The 17820-nt window shown below is 42.5% G+C and overlaps 2 protein-coding genes across 3 annotated transcripts in view; both read right to left on the bottom strand.

Moving 5' to 3' along the window:
• Positions 1-17551, bottom strand: part of LOC119652698 (brain tumor protein) — a 234900-nt gene extending 217349 nt beyond the window's left edge. Inside the window, exons 1-2 of one of the 2 annotated variants that reach the window (XM_038056977.1) lie at positions 8286-8522; positions 145-1120 (exon numbers count right to left, since the gene is read on the bottom strand). The gene's annotated coding sequence lies outside the window, so the exon portion shown is untranslated. Of the gene's footprint in view, positions 1-144; positions 1121-8285; positions 8523-17473 lie in introns of those variants that run through there. The other variant, XM_038056980.1, reaches the window with a different exon arrangement.
• The window catches only part of LOC119652697 (protein disks lost), a 534030-nt gene that overhangs the window by 457331 nt on the left and 58879 nt on the right, over positions 1-17820 (bottom strand). The gene's annotated exons all lie outside the window — the stretch shown is intronic.

Here is a 17820-nt window from a genome sequence, read left to right on the forward strand (position 1 = left end):
GTGCATTACACCTTATAAAACTCTATAAAATCAACAAGGTTTCCTGTTTTCCATTACTGGAGCAATATAATAAGGTTGACTCTGCATAAATGGATAATAAAGAAACCGAATACAAAATTGTATATAAAAACAAAGATAACAAACCGGTGGTGGTCCAAAAATTTCCATATGGCTGCAGATGAGTTCTCTTCTATATATAAATAGAATGCATTATTGGGCTCCTGCCGTGTAACCTCTTCGATGATATTCTCTATATATGTGTGTTGGTTGTGATGTTCCAGAGGGTCTTAAACTTGGGCCTCTCCACGATGTGTTGGGCTTGGAAGTCTTCTTTCACGTTCTTCTACTCAATGCACGTTTGTTTTGTTGGTGTTATTGTTGTTGCTGGGTATTTACTTTTTATATGATGGATTATAGGTTGGGATTGCACTTTGGAATTTTCTTTTTACCTATGCCTTATTTATATTTTTCTCAGATAGGTTTTAGTACCGCACCATACACACACACACGGGACCGTGAAATGACATACGAACGTTAAACTGAATCAGAGGGAACTTCACTATTTTTTGAGGAAGGTAGCATTCGATAGTCGAATGAGGTTATTGTTAGGGGTGATACTCGCCAGAGAAGCAAGTCCTTCCACAGAGTGAATGAAGATCTCGGGCGATCGTGGACACTTTTGGTCCTTGACTATTGTTAGTACACTGTTCACAATTTTTGACTTTTTTAAGGATATTTCGTTATCTTTGAGGAGAATTTTTGTGCTAATCTTCCTTCGAGGTATCTTCTCCTGCACAAATTAAACGATTTTCTGGTTATAGATTTTTAGTTTGGGATCATATAGTGAATCCCCAGCAAAGGTTCAATCTTGATTTTTGGAACTGTATAACGCGCACGAGACAATTACCAAAAAAAATGCTTGACTTTACTCCCTCTAAGTTTATACTCAGACGGTCATCCCTTCCAGCTGGTCAAGATGATCCGGCATTGGCTACCTTTGTTTTGATAGTAAAAACGCACAAAACAGTTTTTCACTATTTTCTTTGCTTTCTATGAATTTTCTATTATTTTTTTCCTAATCAGTCTTTGAAATATGGAAAGCGTATGTTCCTTGTTTTAACTGAAAAAAAAATTGCATTGACCAAATGAAGAACTTTGCCTGAGAAATGCACCAGGATCGTTTCCTTGTATACCTTTCGGAACAAGTACCACGCGACCGTTTGAACAGATATGTATGGATGAAACGCAATTGGAAACCGGCTTCACACCTGGAAACGCACTTTCTACTCAAAACTACAAAACCTCAAATCATGGATAGTTCCGAAAACGAATTTGTTTAAGCAGAACCTTGAAATAGTGAAACAGCGGGAATTTCCCAGCTGACGATAATTTTATCTTTGTTTTCGAATGCTCAGCTTCCTTTCAATCGCTGTACCGAATATTTGCCATTATTCCAGCTAAAAACAGGCAGCGACGACAAGGTCTCTCTTCGAACTAGTCCCAGACATCATTTCCCGAACTAAACGCAGGCGAACACCCTTACAAAAAACGGAAGGTAGGATACACAAAGGCGCAACGGTGGAACAAGAGGGACGAAAACGCAGACGGGCCAAATAAACACACCAAGGGAAGTACATAAGACACAACGCCAGGCGAACAAGAGCATGCGGTCTTATGTACAAAATTCCAAATGTTCACCAAGAATTGAGAAGAAAAAAAAAATTCCTTTCCAGTGCTGCACTGTACCCGACAGTCGCATGTATGACAGAGTGTCTTTGTCGCTTCGGCCTCTGTTCAGGGGTTAAAATTCTATGCTTCTACGTAGAACACTTCTCATGGGTCTGCTTCCAGATTTTCATATATTTTCCGCTCTCCACACTCATACATGCATGCGGCGACGGCGCAAAGCCGGCGCACAGTGGAATTTTATCAGCGTGACACTACCACATGGAGGTTGTGATAAATTTCCACTCTGGTCTGCAAAACATCTTGGTCTGCACGAACCGACGGAAATGCGGAGGAGAAGAATGTGATCTGTGCAGAAAAAGTGCTGAAAGAAATATAGTAAGTCGAGGAAATGGAAATTTTACGGAAAATTTAAAGAGAGCTGACAGTAAAGGGTTAACAATCAAACCAACAGTAAAAAGATACAATATATGGAGATACTATTTAGGACTGACATCTAATTTCGAATTGCATCTTCCACTATTTTGATAAAATGCCTGGAAAAACTAGATTTTAAGCTCCGAACTACCAAGAACAGTGAAGTTTTCGGGGATTCCCCGTTTTATTAAAAGCTAAAAGTAAACGACAATCCACTGATATCTGGCCTGAAAAAGAATAGTTTTTCAGTTTTTGTAATGAAAATATAATTCAACCCACAGAGAATGTCCCCTAATCCCCCAATTGGGCAAGTAGGATTACCGATTGTGCTGTTAACCAGCTTTTTATTGCAATGTAACGTCTCAGCTCATCAAATTCCAACCAATTTTTAGATTTTAATTTTTACTATTATCTTTATCGATGGTTTTAAGCTACCCCCTCCCTCTAACAAGAACTCGTGGTAATCAAATTTCGTGGAAATCAGAAAAAGGATAAATAGGTCAGGGAAAATGATAAAGATTTCCCGCGTAGTTGAGTTTAGTATACTAATTCCTATCTGATTTCACTGTCAAGGATGTCGACACAATGACATTGTTTTGAGCCTCCAGGCTAGGACCAACTTGACATCATGAAAAACAGTTGTGCAGAGGTTCTATACGCAAGATGATACGATGACCAGGATGGTTGGAGTGTAAGATACGCGATCTCAAGCTTATGCTTCTCGGGGGTAGTTTGTGATCTTTAATAGCTCGCTCACGATATGGAGAGTGGCGTCTCCAAAGCGCCAAGAAAGTAATTCTTACCCACTAGCTGGGCATACACCTGCGTCTTAGGTAGTAAATTTGAAAAAGCCTATCGGTGAAGAGTGAATCGGATACAGTGGGAGTCCTCGATGGGACCTTGGGTCTATCAAGGTATTAGTTGTGATTTGTATCAGGCAGCCCCTTCGAGACCCAAGTAAGCGGTGATCTTTCCGTGAGTTCCGGGATTAACTAAGCGTAAATCAGACTTGAGGGAACTGGAGTAGGGGCTTTGTTCCCAAGAATACACCCGCTCCTAACTATTGTGGTTTACTTTCTTGCATACGATGGATTGGTAAAATTCCTATGAAGAAAAAAAAAATTAAAAAATCGATGAAATAGTAGCGATGGTCGAAGAGTTGACTGTGTTTGGGCACAGCAGCGGCCAGCGAAAGGCAAAAAGGGCTGAAACACTCGATGAGACATCGGGACGTCCAAACAAAGAGGAAGCCTTACAAGGTGACACGGTTACCCGTCCGGAGACGGCAACTCCAGTATCCTGTTCTGGAAAAATTCCCAGACAAAATTGTTCAACAGGTGAATTCGGACACGGACCGATTGGAAGCGTAGTCGAGTGTCCTAGCTTGAGCCAAAGAGGAAGGCCTCATCAGGAAATTCGGCACAGTAGTGCAGCGTATGCGGTCGGCAACGTTCCTCCAGAAGAATTTTAGTAAAGCGCGAAAAACGGGCTGATAGAATTGAAAGAATGGACAGCAACGGAAGACGCGCGAAGAATAGGAACAGCCGCATTTACTGCTAGGAACACAGTAAATCCCAAATGGATTACAAACAGCCGATTGTGAAGCAAACTGAGAAAAAAGCGCAAAGAGGAAGTTTCTAGGGCCCAAAAAAGAAAGCGAAAAAAAAAAAACCAAAGGAAATAGTGTCAAAAATCCGTCCGTTCAAAGACAAGGAAGCTATTATAGTAAATCACTAACAGAAAAGACGAGGAAACTAAGAAGGACTAGAACGTAGACGGAAGTCCAGGGATTCACGGAAGTTCTTAGTGAAATTCACTACAAAATGAAGATCAAAAATAGTGGAGCAGAGGTGGCGGAGTCCTCACTGAAAGGTCCGAAGACAACTAGCAAGAGTAGGTTCTGCGAAGTGATCAAGAAACTGCCGGAGCAGACGGCTCTAGTTTTTGGTCTAGGGCCTATGTGCCTCTCAAGAAATGCGACATTCTGATTACCAGAAGAACATGCACATTCTCAGCAAGATTGCTAAGAATAAGCTGTCGACGATCGGAATAAAAAGGACCTCACTATATACCGGGCGATTGTTGAGTTATTAACAGGAAACGTTTAGTAGACTAGCAGAAAACGATGCCGCAATCGATCTGAAGACGAGGTCGAACAAAAACACAAGCGGAATATAGTGGGCAAGAGCTCGGATGCTAAGCAACCTCTGGAGAAAAGTAAGCAGCAACAGCCAACCGACGACCCCCCCGACCTGCAAAACCTTCAGCGACGTGACCAAGAGCCACTTACGTGCGGCGCTGGCGGATGGAAATTCCTATAGCGGCAAACTAGCGCCGGCGGTGTGAACTAGCGTTGAGGCCAGGATTTTGGAGATGGTCATCGAGTATCTCCTGGACGCCAAAGGCGAACACATGGGATCCATCCCCTCCTCTGGTTACTCTCAGGTGGACCGTGGATTTGAAGTTATAGCTTGCGAGGACTAATTCTCCACTGCCTGCATCTAGTTTCCGAAGATCCGCATGTAAAGACAAGGTCGTCGAATCCCTGCGTTTTCAAAATCCCAGGATTCCCATGGATGACTGGGTAGTTATCAAGGGGCAGGAACTCCAGACAAACACATCAACTTTTTCTGTTCCGTATAAACGGAGGGTGCCAGGAGGCATTGGAAAAGGTAGATTATAAAGTGCGGTTCGGAGTCAGGAACGCAAATGCGAAAATGTTCTGCGTTGCAAGACCGAACGACGACCTGGACCCAATCGACCCAGTCAGCGAGCTGTTGGAAGAGATGAGGATCGACGGTAATCGAGGGTAATGCAGATAAATTTGCAGCACTCGAAGTGCCCCTCGGCTAATCTGTTTTTCTTCTTCCTAGAGGAAGACATCGACATCATGTAACATTTCCCCAGCTCGGAAAATTGCGACGGTTGGGAGGACGTCCCTGATTTACCCTAATAACCGACAATGGGATTCTTAGGGCGAAGAGCTGGAGAGTGTTTGACCAGAAATCCTTCTCAGATCCTTCTCCACTCTAGATCTCACCGCAGACTGGAAGAAGTTTGGTCCAGTAATCAAGAACAAACTCTCTGGTGCGCAAATTGCCAATGAACTTCAACCAAAGGTCGGGGCTCTGGAAAATGTATTCAATATCGCCTTTAAAGTGCCCTGCTAAATAATGCAAGAAGACACTACCACCGTGGTGGAATGAAGACCTATCTTCGCGTCAGGAAGTTAACCGGGGAAATCTTCAACATCTGCTATGGGCATAAACGTTGACAGCCATACAAGGACTGCCTATTTCTTCAGGCCAGTCGGCCATCAAGACCGCCGGTCTTGGTTGGACTATTGTCAGAACATCGAAAGCACCAGCGAATCTGCAAGGCTGAGTAAGATTCTGTTCAAGAAACATAGAAGCCCATTCGTTCCTAAAAAGTCGGAAGGCTCCTGGATGGAATCTTCTGGTGAAAACGCACGAGTGGTTTTCATGCCGAAAGCGGGCACGCACGGCCATGAGTCCGTGAAGGACTAATCAGCCTCACCTCTTTCGTGTTGAAGACCCTGGAGAGCGTCCTGGACATCCACTTAAAGGCGATTAGGGAGGGCACGCCCTTCTATAGATCGTAGCATGGCAAATTTACAGAAACCGCTCTCCATGAGGTAATTGGCACGATTGAGCGGTCACAGCAGTACAAGTGGTATACTATAGCTGCTTTCTTGGATATAGAAGGAGCATTCAACAACGTTAGTATTAACCCAACCAAAACAGAACTGATGCTATTCACCACCAACACAAGAGTATGACTCTATGAAGGCAAGATAACTTTTGCAAAGAAATGGAGACCCCGCCGAGGATGGTTTTCTGGATGTACAAAGCTGTATTGCGTCGAATCCTTACATATGGCTCTATCGTATGGTGCTTTAAACAAAAAGTACAACAGAACGAAGCTTAATAGGATTCAAAGTACCGCTTGGGGAGTCCTGCTCGGCATAGTGTATTCGAGTTGTATGGTCTCCCAGGTTTCGCCGTATATTGGAAGCTTGTCGCTGGCGGGGCATGATCCTAGCCAAAAGCGTAACAAGCGGCCATTGAGGCCTTGTACTCAGCGACGATATCCTTCAGGCTGGTGAGGCAGAGCAGAAACGCGTGGGCGGCACGTTCAAGGCCACTCTCCTCTGGGTTCCCAGTCATAGGAACATAAAAGGGAATGGTCAGAAGAATCCGGTTTTTCTTTTGGCAGCTCTTCCGTGGGTACAGTCGCATTGCTGACGCTGCAGAGAAGAGGAGAAAACCCTGAGGCATTTTCTTTGCGATTGCTCAGCTCTAGCTAGAATCAGGATACGAAAACTGGGTAAACCATCCTTTGGAGACCTCAGAGAGATTTCTAGCTGCAGGATGGGAGAGCTGTTTTCCTTCTTGAATGCTACGCACTGAAGAGCTGACCCGGTTGGACTTGCCTCCCTGCTCTCATAACAGCAGTCATGGTCTTGAAAGTTTGTAGCATCAAAATAGCGCACCACAATGCCAATTGGATACCTCCCAGCGGCCACTGACACCAACTTTCTCTGGAATCGCAACAAAGGATATTCCTTAATAATGCATACCGTACAAAATCCTGTATTTTCATCAGGTAGCTGTGGCTGGTTCTTGGTTTCATGCTTTAGTACTTACCAAAAACTTCTGAGAGCATGCTGACCCTCAACTTTTCTATATCGATCAAATCGTATCGTTCATCGGATTTGTTGTTGAGACGAACTTCCACTACAAGATAAAATCACCGCAAAAGATGGTCTCACGCTTGGCTAAAACAGCAGAAAGGATGAGCCACAGTAATCTCAATGATCGAGCAAGGTCCAGATCTAGGCACTTGAAGGGCTGGGTGAAAATAAAATATTGATACACCTAGCTAGCTAAGCAATACAAAGATACAAGCAGATATGATATCTTTTCTCACCAAGAGAGAGTATATACTCCACTGACTTGGTCACCACGCTGTTGGGCAATCCTGATAGGAAGAATCTGTTTTAAAAGACCCTAATAAGAAGGCAAGGGGCTATTGACAAAGCTAAAAAACGCTTATTTTTTAACTGGATATGAGTAAATAGAAAAGGACCCTCCAAAACTTGATTTTATTTCATACCCAAATTTACTGAATTTATAGCTCAGAATTAGGATTTTTCAGGGAAATATGAAACCAGAAATAATAGAAATATTTGACGAAACCACCCCTAAAAAGGTGACACCAGCATATGTAGAAGCAAAAGGAATATTTCAGGAACATTTAGAACGAAATCCTCTGTCCGAATTATAGCCATGCAACCTAGATTTCCCCTAGATATTTTCAATCCCAATCAACAGATCTGCACCGTATCCATTCTATACCTTGCTTTTGCTTCCCCATTTGCAGGTTCTTTGTTGTCGGGCTCTCCTTATAAAATGCACAGACATCTATGTACACTGCCAGTTCCCAACCAAAAAAGCTCCATCGAGAGCAAGAGTTTGTCGACACCGGCAAAGTTTTTCTTTTTATTAATCGTTTTGCCATTCTGTCTCCTCGCCATGTTCTTGCTCCTTTTGCGTCGTATGTATTTGACTATGACAAGAATGGATGGAGGAGTAGAACTTGGCTGCAGTTTTATGCGTAGTTCATGTTTTCATCATGAACAATATGCTGCAGTCAAACCGTTGCATACACGTCTACTATTTGGAGTTACAGACGCGCAAGCTTTAGCTGGTCCTTTGATAGTATACACTTCCGCATAGGTTAAGTTTTCAAGGGTTAGAAAAACGAAGATACCACCATCCCTTGCATGGTATACACGAAAAGGAAGGAACACTATGACAGACGGACAGATAAACAATGCATTGATTGTGTTCCGAATAGAAAAGCATACAATTTGCAGTTAAATGGTTAATTATGATGAAAATTTGAACTGAATTGCTCCTTTTTGGGGTGACGTTTTGAAAGAATGACTATTTCTTGGTAAAAAAAAGGATTTTACAATGAGGCCATGGTACAGTTTCAAATGCGATTTCGGGGTATTCCGTGTATATCCTTTGGAGAAATTTAAGTGTATTCTACAATGAGGATATGGAAATTCATGTTTTTAGATGCTCGAGGGTCCTTGCGACACCGACAGGTACTACTTGTTCCGAAAAGTTACCAATGTGTCACTGCAAACTAACCCAATTCGAATAAACTCGCATCTACCACTGGTGATAACACTATTTCCTTTCTTATTATTTCATCGAAAACGTATCTGTTATTAAAAATCCTTTTTGAAACACTATCTATGAACTTTTTAAAGAAACTTTGGTTAAAAAGGAATTTCTAGGATAGCCCCTCAAAACAGAAACAACAAACCGGCTTCGATAAAAAACAATCACACAACGGTAGACGCCAAAAAACAACACATTCGCCAATTCGCGTAATGGCGGACTGACTAACTTCCGTGAAACTTGGCTTTCTCCTCATCATACAAGGAAGCATATTCGCAACCCTCCCCCTCATCCTCTTGCTAAAGAACTCCACCTCAAGGACTTGAGCCCAGGAAAGTTGAATTCGACATTCCCCTTATCATATCATACAGCTTTCGTTTCCAGATGGCCTCCATGCCATAGCTTAGTTGACAGGACATGGCATGGCTTGTATTTCCCCGGTGAAATGGTAATGGTTGTACATAAGCGAACAGGGGGTGCTTCATGTCATGCTCCAACATAACTATATGGTGGGGAGCATGATAAATACAAGGATATTTCGAGGAATTTCGATGGTGTAAAATTGGCGAACTGTTGCGGACCGGCAACTTGTATATGGAAGGCACGAGACAGGAAGGACGCGGATCTAATGTTCTGGTGTCTATATATGTGTTGTTATTTCCCGGAGAATCAGATTAGATTAATGCGACGCAAAAAAGGAAAGAAAATGAAGAAATTACGAAGGTAACTGACTTCAGTCAGACATCAAAGCTTCCTTGGTTTGCCAACGAGCAGTAAGCACTGATTGACACAGGTAGGATCCGAGCCTCATTGTTTACCTTTCCTTGCTCTTCATTGTTCGCCGCGCTTTAAACAAGTTTCGTCCCTCTAGCACTTTCCTTTCACTGGAAGCCTGAACATGAAACAGCCAGGCTCGTGCTTTCTAGGTATTTTTGACGAGGTGATGAATCCTTGTTGCTTTTTCTCACTTCCTCTCGTCTATTCTACTCCAAAATCTTTTCCTCTTTGAAAATTAATTTTCAAGGGTCATATTATCGCGAAAACTTAAACTCCTGGGGTAGCTTTTTGGCGCCTACAGGTATGTGGGAATAAAGGAAAGTTAATTAGGCTTCTAATAGGTGAGTTAGACCGACAACAGGCTGTTACAATGAATACACCACCAGCGAGATATAGTCGGGACGACCGGCAAGGTAGGACGAAAAGCGAGGGTAGCAGACATAGTGGAACAAAGGAAGCGAACAAGCTCAACAATAGCAGGCAACCTGCAGGCGAGTGGGGGTAACATAGGGAGTGACGAACCAACCGAGGAGAAGAACTAAAGCATTTTCACAAAACTTGAAATTAAATTGTATCTGCCTTAAGGTCAGTCTGAATTATGTAATAAATTCAGAAAGGACCCGACTTTGCGGTCTTCGCTGAGTTATGAAGGTTGTTTGTTGTTTGCGAATTTGTGTTGTTTCACAAAGTGATGTAATACACATTCATTACGAGGACACAGGAACGTCGGGTGTGGGCGAGGTGGCGAAGGAAGACATCCCATTTGCTGGGTTGGCTTCTTAATTAGTGGGAAAATCTCGCGAGCAAACGACAATCTATTACAGTACCTGCCGCATACCAACCACTTCGTGTGATTGCCAGAGATGCGAAATGAAGAAAGAATTACACAATTGACCTTTCATTTAATTACGAAATATATTGCGGTTGGATGATGTAATTTCATCGTTGCAGATACTTGACGTTCGAGAGCGAGGATTCGAAGTAGTCCCTGATGTCAGGCAAGTTATCTAATAGATACAAACCTTGAGTTCACATAATTAGCAATGGAGCATGCAAGTGAAGTACAACAGGTTTTCCAAGTAGTTTAGAATTCTGGGAGCATGATTTTCTGTTGCTGAAAGTCATCGAAGGAGAAGTGCTCCGTGAATAGCAAGCAGGCCTAGGACACCTTCCGACTTCGCACAGTGAATAATGGGAGTCATTTCATTGAAAGGCTTTAGTTTGAGAGTTACTATCGATTCGTGATAGGTAGCAGTATGAAATGTTGGATAATTGTAGCAAGGGATGATTTGTTTCTAGGCATTAGGTTATTTTAAGCCCAAACATAATTTGGGGGGTTTTCGCTATGGCTTCTGTAGACCTTGCATGACTCAATAGCTATTCTTTTACGAGCACAATGATTCATTGGAAATTGCTTTCATTTGTTGCTTCTGAAATTATGCTTCAGCGAATATTGATTGAATGATGGCTTTTTTTATTGATCATCAAAGGTCGCTCATAATTCAGTCTCCAGTAAATATTCTTAGAACAGGAGTCAATAATTATGTAGATTTTCGGAACAGAGTTGAAATGCTTTCCTATGAGAGTCTCTGACTCTCTCTCAGGGAAATGGTGCTATCACCTTTTAAGCGTGGCGTCAGTTTGGGTTTATTCAAAAAATTTAGTTCAGATGCTAGTAAGCCAAGCCTTATTGACAGATGCAAACGTTCACTTTGAATTATTATTATTCCGTTAAGGGAAAGTCGCACCGCGTCCTTGAAGAACTATTGTGCCCCTTTTACTGGTTATAGTGTACCTGTTGATCATAGTATCTCAAGCAGGCCTGTAACTGTTAGGAACTTTAGTATGTTCCCCACTTCCAGAAGTTTCAGCTTTGCATCTGGTATTCAGTGTTCTCCCAGATGTATCGACCTACTTTGCACAAGTGCCGGACACTGTCCCAGGACGTGCATAGAGGTTTCGTCCTCCTCCTCACAGAACCTGCAGGCAGTGTCCGTAGATATCCCTAGCTTCCCTAGGTGGTAGTTCAGCCGACAATGACCAGTGAGAATTCCCACTATGATTCGGAGGTTCTTTTTGGTGAGGTTTAAGCAATCCTTTGTGCGCATGGGTTCGTATCCCTCAATAAGCACCCTGGACTGCTCCATCCCTGGTAGGCCCGCCCAATATAGTTCCCTCAACCGTTTCTCTTCGTTTCTTAGATTCATAGCCATGAAACCGTTTCCGATTACACAGAAGGGTTCTGGCCCGCGTAAAGGCATCCCTGCTCCCTTCTTGGCTAGTTCATCCGCTGCCTCATTGCCTTCCAGCCCAGCATGGCCTGGAACCCAAAGTATCCAGACCTTGTTGGACGAGCCGAGTGTATTCAGTCTCTCAAGGTATTCCCATACCAGTTCAGAGTTCACCTAGTTGGACCTAAGTGCCTTGATCGCTGCTTGGCTATCGGTGAGAATAGCTATGTTCTGCCCCCTGTAGTTCCTTTGCAGATTAAAGGAGGCACATTTGTCTATGGCGTAAATTTTCGCCTGGAATATGCTAGTGTACCTGCCCATTGGCTCAAAGTACATTTTCCTTGGACCAATGACACCGGCACCCGCTCCCTCTGCTGTCAGTGTACTAAGTAATCAGTTGCTGGTTTAAGCCGTATGTCGCAGCCACGCTCTCCCAGTTTGCCTTGTTACTCCAACGTGTTTCAAACTTCTTATTGAAGTGAAACCTCGTTGTCATGTTGTCCCTCGGTATCAGTAATTCGGGATACCGCCTAGAAAGGATATCAATCTTCCTTTAGGCAGCTCCCCGCCTCACTCATGCTACCGGCCATCCTGAATATTGATCTCCTTGCCTGCATCTGTATGTGCAGATGCCTTTGGAGCTTATGTAATTCCCTGGCTTGTGTGCTGAGTTGGGTTCTTTCTGCCCAGATTACCGCTCCATAGGTAATCATTGGTCTTACTATTGCAGTATATATGCAAAGTAGTATCTTCGGGCTGCAACCCCATTTTTTTCCTTCAGTCACTTTGAAAGTCGACTCCAAATTTTAAGTTCCTCAAAATAATATCCTTCTGTATCGGCTCGGAATTTCCAGTGATTTGTTCAGTTTCTATAGGTTCCCAGACAGGCATCAGCGGGAACTTTACTGAGATAGGTTGTCGGAGTTTCTATGACCGCTTTCAACTTCCTGTAATAGTGACCCTAGAGTGTTTGAAACAAAAAGAATCTGGTGGTGATACATTTGAACTGCGCGTAGGATGGGGTAACGCTGTCATAGCGCTCCTGGCGAAATTCATTCGTTGCTTTGCCGTTTTGATTCATGATCATGCTCAAAAATCTAGGTTTCATCATTAGTGGTTATTCCATCCAAAACTTTGAGCCGCCTTTGGTGCCTTCTGTCAGCTCGCGGCACTTCAACGAACGATTTCCCCTCTGATCGTTGGGCAACACATCTGGGGGTACTTCGGCGCACCTTTGTTTTCATCTTCAAATTTCTTTGTTAAAATGCGATGAAAAAAAAGTTATCGGCATTAGCCAAGATTTCCACCATATTTTTCAGCATAAACCGCATCTGTCTAACATGGTTTGTTTGCTGCAGAATTTTGGTCGAAACAGGCCTTGTACTTGGAAGATTTATTTTCAGTTAAAAATATGATGCAGACGCAGGAAATAAATGACAAAGGAGTATAATTTCCATATGTGGAAACACTTTGGACCAACAAGGCAAACTGGGAGAAAGTGGCAGTGACCTACGACTTACCTGGTACACTGACGGATTCTTTACAGCAAAGGAGAGGGCGCCGGGATCATGGGTAGGCAGACCAGAATATTCCAGGTGGAAATATACGCCACAGATCTGCCTCCTAAGCTATGGGAATGCCTTGATAAATTAAACACGCACGGTTTGCACAATAAGGTCTGCAAAATATGAGTTCCAGGCCATATTGGGTTAGAACGCAGAGGATGAGCTGGACAGGAAGGAGCAAGAACACTCTGGGGACCAGTAACCTTTTGTGGAATCCAAACGGGTTTCATGGCTATGACGCTAAGGAATGATCAAAATCGGCAGAGAGAACCAAGAAGAGCCTTGGGATCATAATAGAAACATTCACTTGCCATTGGAAGCTAAATGTGGAGAGAGTGACGAAACTTCCATAAATATTTTGGTACAATGCCCAGGATTTGTGATCTTTTCACCGTACTTTTGCCTTCTAATCAACTCATCTACCGATACCTGGCCAATTCAATGCGTTCCAGTTTTAGTTATTATTTTTCCGGCAATAACGACCTCTCAGATTATCAGAATATACAGATCAGTGGAACAGATATTTTGCAAAAGTTGAAGCAGATACAAAAAAAGTTCCAGGGCAAGATTTTCAAGTGGGGTGACCCTGCCTTGTTTCAGTGAATCGATAGCTGAGATTGTTTCACTTCTGCTGGAGGAATGGCCTGTATCCTTATGCTGTTGGTGAATAGCTAGACCCAACTGAAACTTCACCAGGTGTTACACCGTTCAGAATCCAGGCAAAACCCACCTCTTAAGCTGCTCATAATCTGCATAAGGAGCTTATCGTTAACATCATTAAAGGGACCATTGAAATGTTTGCGATCACCTGCAAGACCTTCACCGATGCTGGAACCATTATTATTTGCGACAACTTCTTCCTTCCTGACCAGCTGAATAACAAATTGCCTTTTGTCACGACGGACGCAACGTTACAGTTCTCGATATTTGAAGGCGTCGATCAATTTGTATATCTAGGAAGCGTGGCTTCTGCCCATGGTGGCACTGAACTGGATGTTTTCCTTTGTCTAAAATCGGGAAATGCAGTTATCTCAGCAGCAAGATCAAGTTGGGACTGTCCTGGGTTAGTCTTCTTCCTGTGTTGCGATATGGGAGCAGGACAAGTAAAGTGACCTCCACTGTTACTCAAAAGGTCCAGGCTTTTGTCAATACCTGTCTGTTTCATATCACCGGAGTGCGCTGGCCGGACATTATCGCAAACGAAGAACTTGGTCGGGGCACAGCCCTGCTCCTCGTACACACTGTGATCGGAAGACGAAAGTGGCAGTGGATAGGTCACCTTTTTAAGGAGGGGCGAAAATTGCATTGCAGGCTACGCCGTGCAGTGGAATCGACTCTCCCAAGATGGCCGCCGAGTGGGTCGCCCTAAGAGCACTTGGCGCAGAACACTAAAGAAAAAGTGCGAGCGTCCCGGGAGGTCGTGGACGATGCTGAAGGGCATTTCAGGTAACCGCGCTAGGCATGGTAAACGCCTTCTCACGTCACGTCGTATAAATTATTAGGATTGAAAGAAAATCACCAACTCTACCGCTCCACCCTTCACTTGCCAAACCATTCACTCTGATCTGTACTGTCAAATTAACTAACTGAGGTAATTGAGAAAGCGCATTCAGAATTAAGGAAATCTTGAAGTGTCATCTTCCAGCAGAGCGTTATAAGCCCGTGTGAGTAAAAATGAAAGCTGATCCACCGCTTGATTTTGAGGTTAATTATTCTGGTCTTTTCATAACTTCCTATAGAGGAAAATTTTCATTCGAAATGTGTCTGTTGAAAGCACTTTCCGACTATGACGACCAGAGACCGTAAAAGATCCGTGGGGGATGCTTTCACAAAGACGACAGGATTGCAATAGATAATATTCCGATTAAAGTTGGTCATTTGAAGTAAGTCTTAAACGAAACGGTACAAGGCTCAGATTCACAATTGGATTGCTGAGCCATCGATTATTACGAATATAATTTGAAGAAATAAAAAACTTAAATTAAATTCAATCAAAAAACAAAAAAGATATTTTCCCGAATTTATACTACTCTTAAAACAAGCACTCTCATTTCCAGTGAGAGCCTCCTGTGGAACTTACATGATGTTTATGATAACCAAAGGACCACCATAGGTATGCTCCTTCAACTCTTTGAATTTTTTGTAAAAAAAAAGTTCACAGTCTTCCTCAACCGTCCTGGGCGATATTGATGTATATACATATATGTTCCTTGTTCTCCGCTTTATCATCATCAAGCTTCATCCATGTCCGGATAGCTCAGTGGTTAGAGCACTAGACTGTCGTACGAAAGGTCGCTTTTCAAATCTCACTGGTGACAGTGGGATTTGTATCGTGAGTCGCTATGAATGAGTACCTGAGCCAAATCAGGATAATAATCTCGAACGAGCGCAAAGCGGGTACTGTAATTCTGTAGTATACCATTAGGGTCTTGAATGAAGCGCTCTAACACGCTTCTAGGCCCTGATCCAATTGGATTGTCGCGCCAACGATTATTATTATTTTTCCCCTTTTTTTCTGTGCAGAATTGAATCTGGTATCATCATACACTTAAGGTTGGGTTAGTGGCAAGCCTACACCAGAGGAGCAAACACAAAGAGCAATAGAGACATTCATGACGTAATCGGTATTAACAGTTCGTCAATGTGCGATATAAAGCGATGAAGCAACTCACTCGTCGGACTTGCAATTAAATCCTGATCCTTTCTAATCAGTGACCTTTCCACTGCCACATTCTAATCAGTTCGTCTGTAGACATCTTGTTCTTAGGATAATATAGCTTTTCATTCAACATGGATCTAAGTAAAAAATTGAAGAGACATGCTGCTCACATGTGTTGCCGAGGGGTTGGACCTTCAGAGTGACAGGTCCGGTGACTTTTTATTTTTTATATTTCGTGGTTACATCTCAATTCTAAGCGAGACCAACCTGGCCGCACTTTTGTTCTTATGTACGTTATTTATGTCTGCTTTTTTTACGTGCTAGAGAGGGGTTGACCTCTGTGATAGGCATACAAGCCAACAAGTGGTCTAACAAATCATATTTGGCAACAACTACAATTCAAGATTTTCTAGTCAAACATCCGCTTTTCGTCTGATTTGCCGAGAAAGTAAATCCCTTGGTATACCTTACTAACTTGAAATCTTGTTCACGTCTCTTGACAGTCCTGACCATCTACCTTCTTCACAGTCCTGAACATCTACCAAATCTTCTAGACTACGTTCCGTCTTCGGTCCAAAGAAGAGGCGACGATGAGAGCAATTGCAGACGAACATTCTTGCAACGGACAATGTAAAATTTCCGCGGATACCAACCCTTACCAGTATGGAATAGCCTAGATAGCAGTAGGTATTTTAAAAGGTAAACATTTCTTATTGGGAAAAAAATGTAATACAAAGTTGACGAACTCAAAGAAAAGAAACTCTTTAAAGAAAAACTGAGTGCCCCATAATTTCAATGCTCATTACAGGTGTAGTCTCCCCTCACCGTGGCCGGGGTCTTCAATCATTGGGCCGTCTTAATGGGGTACGTGATTTTGGTGCCACGCTCGTTATTATGAAGTAGTTAACCCCCTACCCCCCTACTTGGCAGCCTTTTGACCATGCACCGATATTCAAACTGTCTGTTCCAATTCAATGAACCGACGGCTTGAGGAGCAGGCAGCCTAATGCAGTCGCAGAATTAAACCTTTTTTTGAGGAAGAAAAGGCAACAAAGCATTATAGATTACGGCAGAAAGGGAGATGATAGGGGTGCATACATGTTGGTCTAAAGAGTACTAAGCACTAAGCTACTAACTTAATTTTCGTATGAGCTTAACAACGTAAGCGATTCAAAGAGCATTAACTCACTCAGTGAGAAGGCGTAACCCGCCAAGGGTTTGACAGCAAAGGTATTAGACCACTAGCGAAAATAATTATTGAAGATGCCGCGGTAACTCAAAAACCGAGTTTTTATGAATCGATTGAAGATCAAATTTCTTGAGATATTTTTGGCAAGGTATTGAAAAGAGCTAACAGGGTAAAACCCCTGCGAGATGGTTCTTATCCCTGGAATGAAGGATATCGGAAAGCTGATCGGAAAGAAAAAAACGCTTCAAAGGGGACCATGTTTTTTTCTTAACGAAGTTTTGCAAGTGAGGCTATCTGGACCATTCTTTTCTGGTTTGGAAATCTGAGGTTTGGCATTTGACAGAGCCCAAAATGGAATTATACTAACGACAGAAATGAACTTTAGTTGAGATTAATTAGACCATCGAGGTTTCAAACCAGAAACAAGCTCATCCGGTAGTCCGACGGAGAGATCATAACTATATTTGGAAAATTTTGACCGATATAAATCTGGTCTTTGAAGGGCTAGTTCCTACAGAAAGTATATTTTAAATGAACGAATTTTCTGAAAAACAATAAAAACCCAACAAGCGCTTTAAACATTCACACACTAGAAATTGACAATTATTTTGATGCCGATAGTTTCCTTTTCAAGTTTTTCTATAACTAAAGTTTAGTCTACAACTAAAGTAAAAACCAAAAAAAAAAGGATCAAACTTAACAACTAAAACAAACGATTTGATTAAACGACTTACTAATATCCTTTATAATATTTTTCTTCGTCCTAATCCGAAAACCCTTCCAAATGCGAACAATAAGATTTATTACTTACGGTTCTCCTTCCAGCTCCGGACTTGACACCTACCTGGAAATATAGAAAAAGGTTAAAAATATGCGAAGAAGGTCGGCAAAAAAAAATATTATTTTTGAGTTTATTGTTAGTTTATAGAAGCCTCCATTATGTACGTGTTTTTTTTGCGTAGTGAGTGGTAATTTCAGTCTTTGGGCTTTTGGTAGTCCCATTGTACTATCTCAACGGACATTCAAAAATATCCTTGACTGTGGCTCGGATATGAACGAGGTGGAGATTGCAGAGCTGACG

Source organism: Hermetia illucens, chromosome 3 (genome assembly GCF_905115235.1).
Source record: "Hermetia illucens chromosome 3, iHerIll2.2.curated.20191125, whole genome shotgun sequence".
Classification (NCBI taxonomy): domain Eukaryota; kingdom Metazoa; phylum Arthropoda; class Insecta; order Diptera; family Stratiomyidae; genus Hermetia; species Hermetia illucens.